Here is a 16,023-nt window from a genome sequence, read left to right as displayed (position 1 = left end):
CTGAAATAAGGGGGCAGCTTGCAGAGGCATAGATACAAGGTAATCACAGAGGCAAAACATGTATTTCTATAACATTGTTGGTTATGCAAAACTGGGGAATGGGTAATAAAGGGATTATCTTTCTTTTTAAACAACAACAAATCTGGTGTTGACTGTCCCTTTAAACAATTAGCTTTAAGAACCTCCTAAGCCTCCTTTATTATATATGTGAGCAATGTTATGTCTTATTTTAACTACTGATACTTATAAAATGTTGTGTTGGATCATATCTGTCCTTTTTTAGTATTCTAGTAGACAATGCTGTGGTCTTTTTCTTAGTTATAGCCCTGTTTTCTGCCAATTTCATGTTACAATATGTGTTCTATGCTTCCTTCTAATTCTGCACCTGCCTTTCCCCTTATTAATCTTAGTGACAACACAGGCTTCTAAAACAATTGTTTATGTGTATGTAGACTAACATAGAATCTGTTGGATTAAATATAATTCTAGCAGGGAGAGGCTACTAACCTTAAACCAGTGTTACACTTGTATTAAAGGGACATTAAACACTAAATACATGCTAGATAGAATGATGCATTCAAAGAAAAGATTAGTCCATGACTAACATGTAGATGTATTTTTTAAAGTTTCATTAGTTGTTTAAAAAGTGACAAAATGGGGGGGCGGAGCCAGCCGCCATCGGAGTAAGACACACATTTCAAGAGCTCCCACTATCTACAATAATTTTGCACAGATATCCATCATATTTTATTTACTTTTGGCTTTTCCTTAGAGGTACCTGTTGAGAGGTATCTTGTGAATGCTGCTGGGAGACCTTTGCAGTGCTAACCACCTGGATTTTTGCTACCCCTGCTTTCTGCCTTTTATTGCGATATCGAGTGCAGACACTCATGGCCGCGCTTTTTCTGTCTCAATTAAAAGACCTGCTGGACCGCCACAACAACGCTCTTTTGGATGCTGTGATTGAGGCTTTTAAGCCCCTTGCGGCTCACACTTCTGCTCCAATTGCCCTGACTGCCGACGAGGATCAACAAGAAGAGGATACAACGAGCCCGCGGCAGTCGCCATCTTTAATCTTACCGCCAGGACATTCCTCATTACTTTGCAATGAAGAGAGCTTCGTGAGGCAGGAAGCCAGTGAGGAGTTGAGCTTCGTTACTAAACAGCAGGACTATCATTCAGATGTGTTCTATAGCGGTTCAGGAGAACCACTGTTGACACTATCTTCCCAATGTGTTGTGGGGCTGATCTGGGCACAAGGCTTGAGCGTGACCATTGTTTGCCAACTAACTTGTTGGCTCCTGTCTGAGATGCAGGACACAGATCGTATCATCATCTCTTGGCTCCTGAAGCTCTCAGTGCAAGTTTTTAAGGTAGGAGTTGGCTAGGAAAGCTACCCGTATTACTAAGCTGCTATTGTTACCACAGTGGCTTTCTTGACTATGCAGCAATACTCTCCGTTGCATGTTTTGAGATTGGATACAGCCTACACACTGAGAGATACTGCTGCAACATGACAAGTGTATAGTTAAGGGCTAATTGCTCTTGGATGGACAGATGTTCGTTGCTCTTTAAATAGTTCTCGTTACCCTGTGTATACCCTATGAAACTGTCTTGTGTGTTGGGGACATTACCTACATTTATTCTTGGGCACAGGTTTTTGCCGATCCTGAGTTTGCTCTAATTACTCCCCACAACCGTTATGGATACACAGGGCTTCAGTGCTCCACACTGCTTTCAAGGGGTTAATTCTCTCCTAAACATGACTGTTCTACTCAATATTGTTCATTTAATTGCGGGCATGTGTGTTTGCTGATTTAGAATACACTGTAACCCTATCACTATATTGGTCTTTTAGACCGACATTTATGTGCTTTCAATGCTAATTATGGGTAATATTAAAGTGTGTATATTTTTTTTTCATAAGCAAAATATTTGTAGATGTACTATTGGATTATAGGCGGAGTACCAGGCACAGACAGCTACCTTATCTCATCTCTACTTATTTTGCATGCAAGCTAGTTTGCTGATAATGTCTGACTTATGCATATTAACCTAGTCTTATTTCATAGAGTGCCTAATGGTTTTATAGATATACAATAATTGTGTGCTCTACATCTCACCCTGTTACAGTTATGCAATTGTTTTAGACTGTTTGTTGCTGTCGTGTGGTATGTCTCCACCTATATATGTATTGCCTTTCACGTCACTATCCTGAGTATGTATACTTCTCTTTTTCATACTAATATAGGTTTTTTGCTGTTCTGACATGTTGGAAACTGACAGTTGCCTCTCTACTGTACATTAGAGAAGGGGGCATCTAAATGTGATGCGATAGCCTGTTGTTGGGTATAGGGCCCATGCCCAACTAACAGGGTAGCTAAGATATATTGTCTATCTATATGTATGCAACTATACCTCCTACATACCAAACACCATCTTAGTGTGCCAGAATGATTTACACAACCTTCCCTTTCCTCGCTGAGTTTAGCTTATCTTTTTGCAACCTATGAGATTACCTCCCAGAACAAAACTTCTTCACTGTGTTCTAAACATACTTCACGATGGCAGTAACTTTAATCCCCTCACGGCATAATGATGTCTATACTTTGTTCATATAGGCCAATCAATTGTCAATCGTACAGCATCTCTAGTAAAGCCCTTCTCACCCTAGATGCAGAAGAATTACTGCAACTCGTTTACTCTTTTAGTAATTACTCTCTTTCCCAATGTACTGACTTCGTCTACTTTATTTAGATCAGCAGGACTGATCAATAATACTAGCTAGTTGAGTCTATAACCTCTACACGCACCCTGTCTCCCATACAGTTTCACTTGCTCTTCTCTTCAACATAATAATATTATATAAGTGGCGCCCTGCACCTTGACAGTCTCCTTTGGCATATATTACATTTACTACATTTATCTTACCACCCCCCCTAATAATGCACCCTCTATACTAAGAGGGGCAACTATGCAGCTTTTCTTGTCCATGCTGCACCTCACCCAATTCCCCTATGGTTACAGAATCTCTTGTATCATTCATATATATATTACCGTATTACCTATGCATAAGAATGTATTTGTTATAAAAAGAGGTTTTAGCTTGGTTTTGTACATTAATACATTTACTGCTCTGAATTCCTTTCTGTTTAGTTAATCTTGTGATATAGCAGCCAGTATAGTGTTATTTCTATTACCAGATGTTCATGTGAATATATTTGAACCTCTCTAACCCATATCGTACCCAAACTATTCCCTTCATAAGTACACCCCGCTGCATAGCTGTCTATTACTATGTTTATTTTTCCCACCTAGTCTAGCAGGATTGCTCGATTGCTTAACAGTTCTTTTTATATTATTCACAGCTACTACTGTTAATTTTGAATTTATCGCAACGTACTTATGTTTTCTTGTTGCTAAATAATATAAAACCTAGGTTCACTGTTGAGATCCATAGCTGGTCTCATGTTTATAAATTCCTTCTCTAGCTTTATTAATACCTTTTACCTATAGAGGTCCGAAAGCGACCTATGGTGTCATTTTGAAGGTTTCCAGAAGTCTGGCACCCTATTCTTATTATGTCTTCATAATGTGTAAAATGTTGAATTTACATTCTTCATCCTTGCATTTTATAGTTTATGCCTTTTGTAACTCTGAAGTTTTATTTCATGTGATGTAAGACTTGCTTTTGTGACCCTGTATGCCATCGAATGAACCTCAAATAAAAATTATTAAAAAAAAAAAAAAAAAAAAAAAGTGACAAAATAAGTGTAAAGTTTTAGTGTCTATAAAACACTGGGAGCTGCCATGTTGTAACTTGTGTTACCTTCTCTGCTGTGGCCAATTAGAGACAGTTATAAATAGGTCACTAGAGTGTGCAGCCAATGGTTGTGCTGGATTCACTTCCATTTCTAACAGGAACTGAAAAGCTCACAATTTTAGAATGGAATTACAGGCAAAGAGGATAAAAAAAATAATGAAAGTATATTGCAGAGTTGTTTTATTATATACAATTTATCATTTTATATTACCATCTCAAAGTGTTTAATGTCCCTTTAATGCTGTGTATAGTTTTCTGTTTTATGCACCTATTTCCTCAATGAAAAGAATAATAAAAAAAAAAGACTCAAGGCCGTCAAGTTTAACTTTTTGCTAAATAAATTACAAAAATCCTAATTTGAAGCAATTTCCAATAATGTCTTAAAGGGAACCACAACACCTGCTTGAAATGTTTTTAAATAACTTTCTCTGATTATGCAAAATAAACTAACTACAATTCTGTATGCGCTCTTCATCTTATCGCATTCTGTTGCAGAAAACAGCTTTATAATTTTAACGTTGATCTGCAGCCTACGATCTGCTATGTATGCTGCCATATTGTGAAGTACTTTCCACTACAGTGGGTCATGTGACTAAAAACAGAATTTATGCTTACCTGATTAATTACTTTCTCCAACGGTGTGTCCGGTCCACGGCGTCATCCTTACTTGTGGGATATTCTCTTCCCCAACAGGAAATGGCAAAGAGCCCAGCAAAGCTGGTCACATGATCCCTCCTAGGCTCCGCCTACCCCAGTCATTCGACCGACGTAAAGGAGGAATATGCATAGGAGAAATCATATGATACCGTGGTGACTGTAGTTAGAGAAAATAATTCATCAGACCTGATTAAAAAAACCAGGGCGGGCCGTGGACCGGACACACCGTTGGAGAAAGTAATTTATCAGGTAAGCATAAATTCTGTTTTCTCCAACATAGGTGTGTCCGGTCCACGGCGTCATCCTTACTTGTGGGAACCAATACCAAAGCTTTAGGACACGGATGATGGGAGGGAGCAAATCAGGTCACCTAGATGGAAGGCACCACGGCTTGCAAAACCTTTCTCCCAAAAATAGCCTCAGAAGAAGCAAAAGTATCAAATTTGTAAAATTTGGTAAAAGTGTGCAGTGAAGACCAAGTCGCTGCCTTACATATCTGATCAACAGAAGCCTCGTTCTTGAAGGCCCATGTGGAAGCCACAGCCCTAGTGGAGTGAGCTGTGATTCTTTCAGGAGGCTGCCGTCCGGCAGTCTCATAAGCCAATCGGATGATGCTTTTAAGCCAAAAAGAGAGAGAGGTAGAAGTTGCTTTTTGACCTCTCCTTTTACCAGAATAAACAACAAACAAAGAAGATGTTTGTCTGAAATCCTTTGTAGCCTCTAAATAGAATTTTAGAGCACGAACTACATCCAAATTGTGTAACAAACGTTCCTTCTTTGAAACTGGATTCGGACACAAAGAAGGCACAACTATCTCCTGGTTAATGTTTTTGTTAGAAACAACTTTCGGAAGAAAACCAGGTTTAGTACGCAAAACCACCTTATCTGCATGGAACACCAGATAAGGAGGAGAACACTGCAGAGCAGATAACTCTGAAACTCTTCTAGCAGAAGAAATTGCAACCAAAAACAAAACTTTCCAAGATAGTAACTTAATATCTACGGAATGTAAGGGTTCAAACGGAACCCCTTGAAGAACTGAAAGAACTAAATTGAGACTCCAAGGAGGAGTCAAAGGTTTGTAAACAGGCTTGATTCTAACCAGAGCCTGAACAAAAGCTTGAACATCTGGCACAGCCGCCAGTTTTTTGTGAAGTAAAACAGATAAAGCAGAAATCTGTCCCTTCAAAGAACTTGCAGATAATCCTTTCTCCAAACCCTCTTGTAGAAAGGATAGAATCTTAGGAATTTTTATCTTGTTCCATGGGAATCCTTTAGATTCACACCAACAGATATATTTTTTCCATATTTTATGGTAAATTTTCCTAGTTACAGGCTTTCTAGCCTGGACAAGAGTATCAATGACAGAATCTGAAAACCCACGCTTTGATAAAATCAAGCGTTCAATCTCCAAGCAGTCAGTTGGAGTGAAGCCAGATTCGGATGTTCGAATGGACCTTGAACAAGAAGGTCCTGTCTCAAAGGTAGCTTCCATGGTGGAGCCGATGACATATTCACCAGGTCTGCATACCAAGTTCTGCGTGGCCACGCAGGAGCTATCAAGATCACCGAAGCCCTCTCCTGATTGATCCTGGCTACCAGCCTGGGAATGAGAGGAAACGGTGGGAATACATAAGCTAGGTTGAAGGTCCAAGGCGCTATCAGTGCATCTCCTAGAGTCGCCTTGGGATCCCTGGATCTGGACCCGTAGCAAGGAACCTTGAAGTTCTGACGAGACGCCATCAGGTCCATGTCTGGAATGCCCCATAATTGAGTTATTTGGGCAAAGATTTCCGGATGGAATTCCCACTCCCCCGGATGGAAAGTCTGACGACTCAGAAAATCCGCTTCCCAATTTTCCACTCCTGGGATGTGGATTGCAGACAAGTGGCAGGAGTGATTCTCCGCCCATTGAATTATTTTGGTCACTTCCTCCATCGCCAGGGAACTCCTTGTTCCCCCCTGATGGTTGATATATGCAACAGTCGTCATGTTGTCTGATTGAAACCTTATGAATTTGGCCTTTGCTAGTTGAGGCCAAGCTTTGAGAGCATTGAATATCGCTCGCAGTTCCAGAATGTTTATCGGGAGAAGAGATTCTTCCCGAGACCATAGACCCTGAGCTTTCAGGGGTTCCCAGACCGCGCCCCAGCCCACCAGACTGGCGTCGGTCGTGACAATGACCCACTCTGGTCTGCGGAAACTCATTCCCTGTGACAGGTTGTCCAGGTTCAGCCACCAACGGAGTGAATCTCTGGTTCTGATCTACTTGGATCGTCGGAGACAAGTCTGTATAATCCCCATTCCACTGTCTGAGCATGCACAGTTGTAATGGTCTTAGATGAATTCGTGCAAAAGGAACTATGTCCATTGCCGCAACCATCAAACCTATTACTTCCATGCATTGCGCTATGGAAGGAAGAAGAACAGAATGAAGTACTTGACAAGAGCTTAGAAGTTTTGATTTTCTGGCCTCTGTCAGAACAATCTTCATTTCTAAGGAGTCTATTATTGTTCCCAAGAAGGGAACTCTTGTTGATGGTGACAGAGAACTTTTTTCTATGTTCACTTTCCACCCGTGAGATCTGAGAAAGGCTAGGACAATGTCCGTATGAGCCTTTGCTTTTGACAGAGACGACGCTTGAATCAGTATGTCGTCCAAGTAAGGTACTACTGCAATGCCCCTTGGTCTTAGCACCGCTAGAAGGGACCCTAGTACCTTTGTGAAAATCCTTGGAGCAGTGGCTAATCCGAATGGAAGTGCCACAAACTGGTAATGCTTGTCCAGAAAGGCGAACCTTAGGAACCGATGATGTTCCTTGTGGATAGGAATATGTAGATACGCATCCTTTAAATCCACCGTGGTCATGAATTGACCTTCCTGGATGGTAGGAAGAATTGTTCGAATGGTTTCCATTTTGAACGATGGAACCCTGAGAAATTTGTTTAGAATCTTGAGATCTAAAATTGGTCTGAATGTTCCTTCTTTTTTGGGAACTATGAACAGATTGGAGTAAAACCCCATCCCTTGTTCTCCTAATGGAACAGGATGAATCACTCCCATTCTTAACAGGTCTTCTACACAATGTAAGAATGCCAGTCTTTTTATTTGGTTTGAAGACAATTGAGACCTGTGGAACCTCCCCCTTGGGGGTAGTTCCTTGAATTCCAGGAGATAACCTTGAGAAACTATTTCTAGCGCCCAAGGATCCTGAACATCTCTTGCCCAAGCCTGAGCAAAGAGAGAGAGTCTGCCCCCCACCAGATCCGGTCCCGGATCGGGGGCCAACACTTCATGCTGTTTTAGTAGCAGTGGCAGGTTTCTTGGCCTGCTTACCCTTGTTCCAGCCTTGCATCGGTCTCCAGGCTGGTTTGGTTTGAGAACTATTACCCTCTTGCTTAGAGGGTGTAGAATTTGAGGCTGGTCCGTTTCTGCGAAAGGGACGAAAATTTGGCTTATTTTTAGCCTTAAAAGACCTATCCTGAGGAAGGGCGTGGCCCTTTCCCCCAGTGATGTCTGAAATAATCTCTTTCAAGTCAGGGCCAAACAGCGTTTTACCCTTGAAAGGGATGTTAAGCAATTTGTTCTTGGAGGACACATCCGCTGACCAAGACTTTAGCCAAAGCGCTCTGCGCGCCACAATAGCAAAACCTGAATTTTTCGCCGCTAATCTAGCTAATTGCAAAGTGGCGTCTAAGATAAAAGAGTTAGCCAATTTAAGTGCTTGAACTCTGTCCATAACCTCCTCATACGAAGATTCTTTATTGAGCGACTTTTCTAGTTCTTCGAACCAGAAACACGCTGCTGTAGTGACAGGAACAATGCATGAAATTGGTTGTAGAAGGTAACCTTGCTGAACAAACATCTTTTTAAGCAAACCCTCTAATTTTTTATCCATAGGATCTTTGAAAGCACAACTATCTTCTATAGGAATAGTAGTGCGTTTGTTTAGAGTAGAAACCGCCCCCTCGACCTTGGGGACTGTCTGCCATAAGTCCTTTCTGGGGTCGACCATAGGAAATAATTTCTTAAATATAGGGGGAGGAACAAAAAGGTATGCCGGGCCTTTCCCATTCCTTATTTACAATGTCCGCCACCCGCTTGGGTATAGGAAAAGCATCGGGGGGCACCGGGACCTCTAGGAACTTGTCCATCTTACATAATTTCTCTGGAATGACCAAATTGTCACAATCATCCAGAGTAGATAACACCTCCTTAAGCAGAGCGCGGAGATGTTCTAATTTAAATTTAAAAGTAATAACATCAGGTTCAGCTTGTTGAGAAATTTTTCCTGAATCTGAAATTTCTCCCTCAGACAAAACCTCCCTCCTGGCCCCTTCAGATTGGTGTGAGGGTATGTCAGAACCATTATCATCAGCGTCCTCATGCTCTTCAGTATCTAAAACAGAGCAATCGCGCTTTCTCTGATAAGAGGGCATTTTGGACAAAATGTTTTTAATAGAATTATCCATTACAGCCGTTAATTGTTGCATAGTAAGAAGGATTGGCGCACTAGATGTACTAGGGGCCTCTTGTGTGGGCAAGACTGGTGTAGACACAGAAGGGGATGATGCAGTACCATGCTTACTCCCCTCGCTTGAGGAATCATCTTGGGCAACATTATTATCAGTGGCATCATTGTCCCTACTTTGTTTGGACACTATGTCACATTCATCACATATATTTAAATGGGGAGGAACCTTGGCTTTCAAACATACAGAACATCGTCTATCTGATGGTTCAGACATGTTAACAGGCATAAACTTGATAACAAAGCACAAAAAACGTTTTAAAATAAAACCGTTACTGTCACTTTAAATTTTAAACTGAACACACTTTATTACTGAATATGTGAAAAAGTATGAAGGAATTGTTCAAAATTCACCAAAATTTCACCACAGTGTCTTAAAGCCTTAAAAGTATTGCACAAACAATTTGAAAGCGTTAACTCTTAAAATAACGGAACCGGAGCCGTTTTTACATTTAACCCCTATACAGTCCCTGGTATCTGCTTTGCTGAGACCCAACCAAGCCCAGAGGGGAATACGATACCAAATGACGCCTTCAATAAGCTTTTTCAGTGGTTCTTAGCTCCTCACACATGCATCTGCATGCCTTGCTTTCCAAAAACAACTGCGCATTAGTGGCGCGAAAATGAGGCTCTGCCTATGACTAGAAAAGGCCCCCAGTGAAAAAGGTGTCCAATACAGTGCCTGCCGTTTTTTTAATACATCCCCAAGATTAAAAGAACTATTTATAGTTATAATCCACTAAATATACTTATAAAGTAATCGTTTTAGCCCAGAAAAATGTCTACCAGTCTTTAAAGCCCTTGTGAAGCCCTTTATTCTTATACTAAACTAAGAAAATGGCTTACCGGTTCCCATAGGGAAAATGACAGCTTCCAGCATTACCAAGTCTTGTTAGAAATGTGTCATACCTCAAGCAGCAAAGTCTGCCCACTGTTTCCCCCAACTGAAGTTAATTCATCTCAACAGTCCTGTGTGGAAACAGCCATCAATTTTAGTAACGGTTGCTAAAATCATTTTCCTCTTACAAACAGAAATCTTCATCTCTTTTCTGTTTCAGAGTAAATAGTACATACCAGCACTATTTTAAAATAAACTCTTGATTGAAGAATAAAAACTACATTTAAACACCAAAAAACTCTTAACCATCTCCGTGGAGATGTTGCCTGTGCAACGGCAAAGAGAATGACTGGGGTAGGCGGAGCCTAGGAGGGATCATGTGACCAGCTTTGCTGGGCTCTTTGCCATTTCCTGTTGGGGAAGAGAATATCCCACAAGTAAGGATGACGCCGTGGACCGGACACACCTATGTTGTAGAAACGGCACCTTCTTCTATTACTACTAACATTGAGAAAGCAGAGGGAACACTGCAGTGTCTTTGAAGAATGGCTTCAGTCACTGCTATAATTATAAATACCAAGAGCAGGGAAGGAAGTGGGAGAGGAATGCACAGGGGGAAGAAAGGCTCCGGAGACAGAAAGCAAACTCATGCTGCAGATATAATTGTAACAAGATTACATTAAATTATGAAGCTGTATTTCTACAACAGAATGAAAAGATGAAAAGACTGCATAAATAATTGTTAGTTTATTTTGCACAATTAGAACAAGTTAGTTTAGAACATTTGAAGCAGGTGTTGTGGTTCCCTTTAAAGGGACTCCTAGTTTTTCTTACTGTAGAGGCCCCTTAATCTAGAGCAGTGGAATTTTGTGGTGCTATACAAATAAATGAGAACAATAATATGTTGCTGTAGGTGAAATCTCTGTTCCTGAAGTCTCAGTGGATGATCTCTTCAGATAGATCTTCAGAAAAGAGGTCTGCATCAGTTGCTAAAGAAGTTAAAGGGACATTACCATCAAAGTTTAAATGTACATAGATGAATTACATATTTGAATTAAATCTTATTTGCAATATACATTTATTGGCAAAAAATATTCTAGTAACAGTTATCAATGATTTAGTGTTTGAAGCATAGCTAGATATTCTCAGTGCACCAGCATTTTAAATACTGCAGCTGCTCAGAGCACCAGTGTGGCTTATATATCATATCAGCAATTAACAAATTGAGTCATTGTCAGATAGTACAAGCAACTTAGGCTCTCTGAGCAAGTGCTGTGTTTAAAATGCAAACTTAAATACACTTTTGAAACGGCTATAGCTTTTTTAAGAAGCGTTTTTGATAATATGTGTATATTACAAAAATGCTTCAATTAAAAACTGAAATGCATCCAACAAGGATATCAATTTTAGCTGGAATGTCTCTTTAAAATGGCAAGTCTGGTATGAGCTTTAAAGGGACATTAAACTCAAGATTTAATTCTTCAGAAACGTTTTAATTCTGATTAGTAATTAACTTTTTATTTTGCTTGCTTTTCCTTTAAATTGCTTTCCACTGCCACACAGAAGCTGGAGTGTATTCTGTGGAATACTGAACCCTGAGCATCCCGCATGCTGCACTGTGATTGCTTGATATGTATTACATGAATAAGTTCATATTTTTCCCTAAAAGATAAATAAGTACATTTTGCTTCAGGGTGTCATTTTTTAATGCTGTTAAATAATTTATTTTATTTGGGAATCTTCTACAACACAGTGCCTTCATGACCTGAATTCAAACTGGAAATGTTAGTTTTGCCAACATACAACCTCTATTCATTGTTTGATCAATACAGATGAGTACAGACCATTCCACATCCAAGTAGAGTGGTTCACCAGTTACTGTTCTCTTTTACCTTGATGCTAAACATCAATGTCTTGAGGGGTATGAAACTAGGAAACCTGAATTCAGGGCTTTACCAGACTACTCCCTAATCTCAATGGAAGACTAACTGTAGTTAACAACAGAACAGGACTTGTAGCACAGTATTTTGTGATGCTGCTGAGTGACAATTCAAAGATATGACAGAGAAAATGAATCCTATGATCCTATCCAAACACTATGGTAGACTGGGGATGTAGACAATTTGTAATTCCACAGGGAACCACTCATTTGCTAAGCCATCAAACACACGGCTGATTTTACTGACCACCTTATACTTTAGCATAAATGTTAAACTTGCAAGAATCAGATAGAGAATGGAATTTTAAGACACTTTTAAAATCACTTCTATTTTCAAATGTGCTTTGTTCTCTTGGTATTGATTGTTTAAAAAATGAATATGCACATAACCTACACTAGTTAGAGCTACCTGGTGATTGGTGCCTGCATAGATCTGTCTCATGTGACTGGCTAACTAGATATGTTCAGATAGCTGCTAGTAGTGCAATGCTGTTCCTTCAGGTTAATGAGAATGAAGCATTTTTGATTATAAAGGCAAATTTGAAAGTTGTTTACAATTGTATGTTCTATCCGAATCATGAATTACATTCTTGGGGTTTCCTATTCCTTTAGCATAAATGTATTTAATGATAATTTGAGCAATACAAAATTGAACATTTTTAATATTAGCTAATTTTAGCTTAAAGGGACACTGAACACAATGTTTTTCTTTCATGATTCAGATAGAGCATGCAGTTTTAAGCAACTTTCTAATTTACTCCTATTATCAATTTTCTTCATTATCTTGGTATCTTTATTTGAAAAGCAAGAATGTAAGTTTAGATGCCAGCCCATTTTTGGTCAACAACCTGGGTTGTTCTTGCTGATTGGTGGATAAATGCACCCACCAATAAACAAGTGCTGTCCAGCCCCTGAACCAAAAATTTGCTGGCTCCTTTGCTTAGATGCTTTTTTTTCAAAAAAAGCTAGCAAGAGAACAAAGAAAAATTGATAATAGGAATAAATTAGAAAGTTGTTTAAAATTGCCTGCTCTATCTGAATCACTAAAGAAAAAATTTGGGTTCAGTGTCCCTTTAAAGTGATGGTAAATTACACTGTTTGCACAATATTTGTAATCAAAGTAAAAGATGGAGACTTTCATTCATGAAAGCCTTTGTAAACGCTTATTTTTTTTTTTTATAATTACCCTTTCATGTTTTCATAAATTGCGCCGTTCCTCCGCCCGTAACGGATGCTCTATTTCTTACTTCCTGACGATCCAGGCTATAGCCAATCGTATTGCGCCCACTTTGGTGTCCAAAACTAGGGGCGTTATTATTTACTTGCTGGATGCCAAAGGGGGCACAATACAATTGGCTACAGCCTGAATTGTCAATGAAGTAAGAAATTGAGTATCTGTTATGGGTGGAGGAACATTAGCGAATATTAACATTTTTCAATTTGTATTGCACAAATTATCTTTAAATACATTTATGTTAATTATGCAATTAATTTGGGCTTTGGATAGCACAAAAGATATCAAAGCCACCCGGCTACTTCATAATGCTCTTTGGCAAAAAAAATTGTGGAGAACACTGCATTTGTATACATGTATAAAACATAGTGGTTCGTTATTGGACAAATGTCATCAGGAACATCATGGCAAGAGAGCAGATCTGCCAGGTACCGCCATTTAGCCTTGCGTATTGGTTTGAGATACTTGAAGAATGTGAGGAAATGGGGAATTCCATTTCACATTGAAGCCATATAGTTCATACTCTTCCAGGAGATATAATGCCAAATCTTTATACCTGGTATCTGAACTTCAAAGCCACCAGGTCTACTTGAGCCATCCTACCACTGAGGCAACAGTTAAAGGGATAGTAAAGTCCAAATTAAACTTTTATGATTTAGATAGGGCACGTAATTTCAAACAACTTTCAAATTTACTTTTTTCAGCAAATTTGCTATGTCTCTTGTTATTCTTAGTTGAAAGCTAAACCTAGGTAGGTTCATATGCTAATTTCTAAACCCTTGAAGAAGGCCTCTTATGTGAATGCATTTGACAGTTTTCCACAGCTAGAGGGCGTTAGTTCATGTGTTTCATATAGATAGCATTGTGCTCATGCACGTGAAGTTATTTAAGAGTCAGCACTAATTGCCTGAAATGCAAGTCTGTCAAAAGGTAGTCTGTAGAAGCTTAGACACAAGGTAATTACAGAGGTAAAAAGTATATTTCTATAACCGTGTTGGTTATGCAAAACTGGGGATTATCTATCTTTTTAAACAATAAAATTTTTCGGGTTTTCTATCCCTTTAAAAGAATAATCTATCGAGACTCCTCTCTCTCAGCAAACTGCCTGGACATTGCTTGTTCCAGCCAGAAGGACTGCAGTAAGATAAGAGTAGATGTGTTACTACTCACTAGTGAAACCAACTACTTTGTTGAAAAGAGCATAGAGGTAAGGTGTACAATTATTATTAGAATATGCATTCTATTCTGCAATATAAGAAGAGCTAAATGGACAAAGTAATACAACAATGCAGCAAATAAAAAGTACTCAATTGTCAACACTGAAACGTGCATATGAGTATTTCATTTTGGAAAAGAAAACATTTTATTAAAAAATATTTTAGTAAAAGCCATCACTGTTTTAGAGGCATAAGAACATATCAAAAAGTGACCTTCTGAAACATCAGCAATAATTCATATTTATAGTACAATATTCCTGAGGTAAATAGCCTAACTCTACTGCACTGATTCGTTGCTGCAGTGACCTGAAATGGTCCGTCTCTGTGTTTTAATGCAATTAGATAAGCATAGAGTGAAATTCAAAGCAGACATATTAATGATCTTGAGAAGGAAAATGATTTGTTTTCAAGCAATACACCCATTTACAAAAAACTGGTATAGTGATTTAGATCAGACCTGAAGCAGATATATTTAGTTAAGATGAGAAAATAAAGGGAATTGCTACTAAAACAAAATAATTTAATGATCTACATACAAGTCCTAAAACAGAAATAATAATAATAATAATAAAAACAACAAGTTTTATTTCATTTGCAAAGCAATAACATATTCAATACAATAGAGGATTTCAGCTCTATCTTCCCTTAATTTCATGTTGGGTTCAATTCAATCTATAACCAAGTCACATAAAGATAAATCTTATAATTAAACCAATGGGAAGATTACAAACATATTCCTCTCCAGATCTGAAGAATTAAAGGGACATTAAATGTAAGAGTACTGTTTCCTTGCTATCCTTTATTAAAAGCATACCAAAATAGGCTAAGGAGCAACAATGCACTACTGGGAACTAGCTAATGATTGGTGGTTGCACACATATGCATTTGTTCAGCTAGGTCCCAGTAGTGCTTTGCTGTTTTGATGTGGATTTTTTTCTGCAGGGTTAAAACACACAAACAAAATGCAAGCAATAGTCCTATTATAAAACGGTCAAACTTGTGGACTTACAGTGAGGGCCATCCTTATGCAAAGCATTTGTATAGGTTTATGTAATAATCCTAACAATCTCTAAGTCATCATCTCATCGAGATGTGAGGATTGAGGTACCAATCAGGCTGTCTTAAGTAGATATCGAGCAGGTTAACCTGGATTCTACGCTCACACTGAGAGGTTTGAAGAATATGTAGTAAAACCCTTTCTGCAAACTGTAAAATATTGGAGTCATCCTGTACTTTGCATGCAGTGGCGTATTAAGGTTTTGTGCTGCACTAGGCACTCAAAATTCTGCACACACACACACACACACATATCGCTGCAATATATAAAACAACAACACAGATTTCTTGAAACAATACTTCCCCAAACACAATGCTAAATACTGAAAGCCAACAGAACTAAAGGCAATAGCTAGCGAAATAAATGAAAGGTTCCAAGCTACCTCCATAGGCAGTCCTAGTTATTACACCCCCCCCCCCCAGAATATAAGCTCCTTGGGCAAAATCTACCATTATATACCTGTATAATACTTTTAGAATAACTGTACGCTTCTTTCAAATTTAGCCACAAAAAATGTGCTGCCTCCCTCCAAATGTGCCTTGTTTGCCTAGGCCAAAGTACACCCCTGGTTGCATGTGAACCTAGCTGAAAGCGAGCAGCAGAGTTAAAAGATGCCCTTACAGGAATCCCTAAATGAGGAGCTACGGGTTGTGGAGGAGGGCCAGTCAGCTCCAAAAAATGTTATTGTTTAAAAAGAAATTCCCTTTATTATCCATTACCCAGTTT

General features: G+C 39.0%; 1 protein-coding gene across 1 annotated transcript in view; it reads right to left on the bottom strand.

The window, feature by feature from the left end:
• The window catches only part of PALS2 (protein associated with LIN7 2, MAGUK p55 family member), a 455,393-nt gene that overhangs the window by 83,261 nt on the left and 356,109 nt on the right, over positions 1-16,023 (bottom strand). The window lies entirely within an intron of this gene.

The sequence above is a fragment of the Bombina bombina genome, chromosome 5 (genome assembly GCF_027579735.1).
Source record: "Bombina bombina isolate aBomBom1 chromosome 5, aBomBom1.pri, whole genome shotgun sequence".
NCBI lineage: Eukaryota > Metazoa > Chordata > Amphibia > Anura > Bombinatoridae > Bombina > Bombina bombina.
The sequence above is the reverse complement of the archived record's forward strand: the minus strand, read 5'-3'. Positions and strand labels throughout refer to the sequence as shown.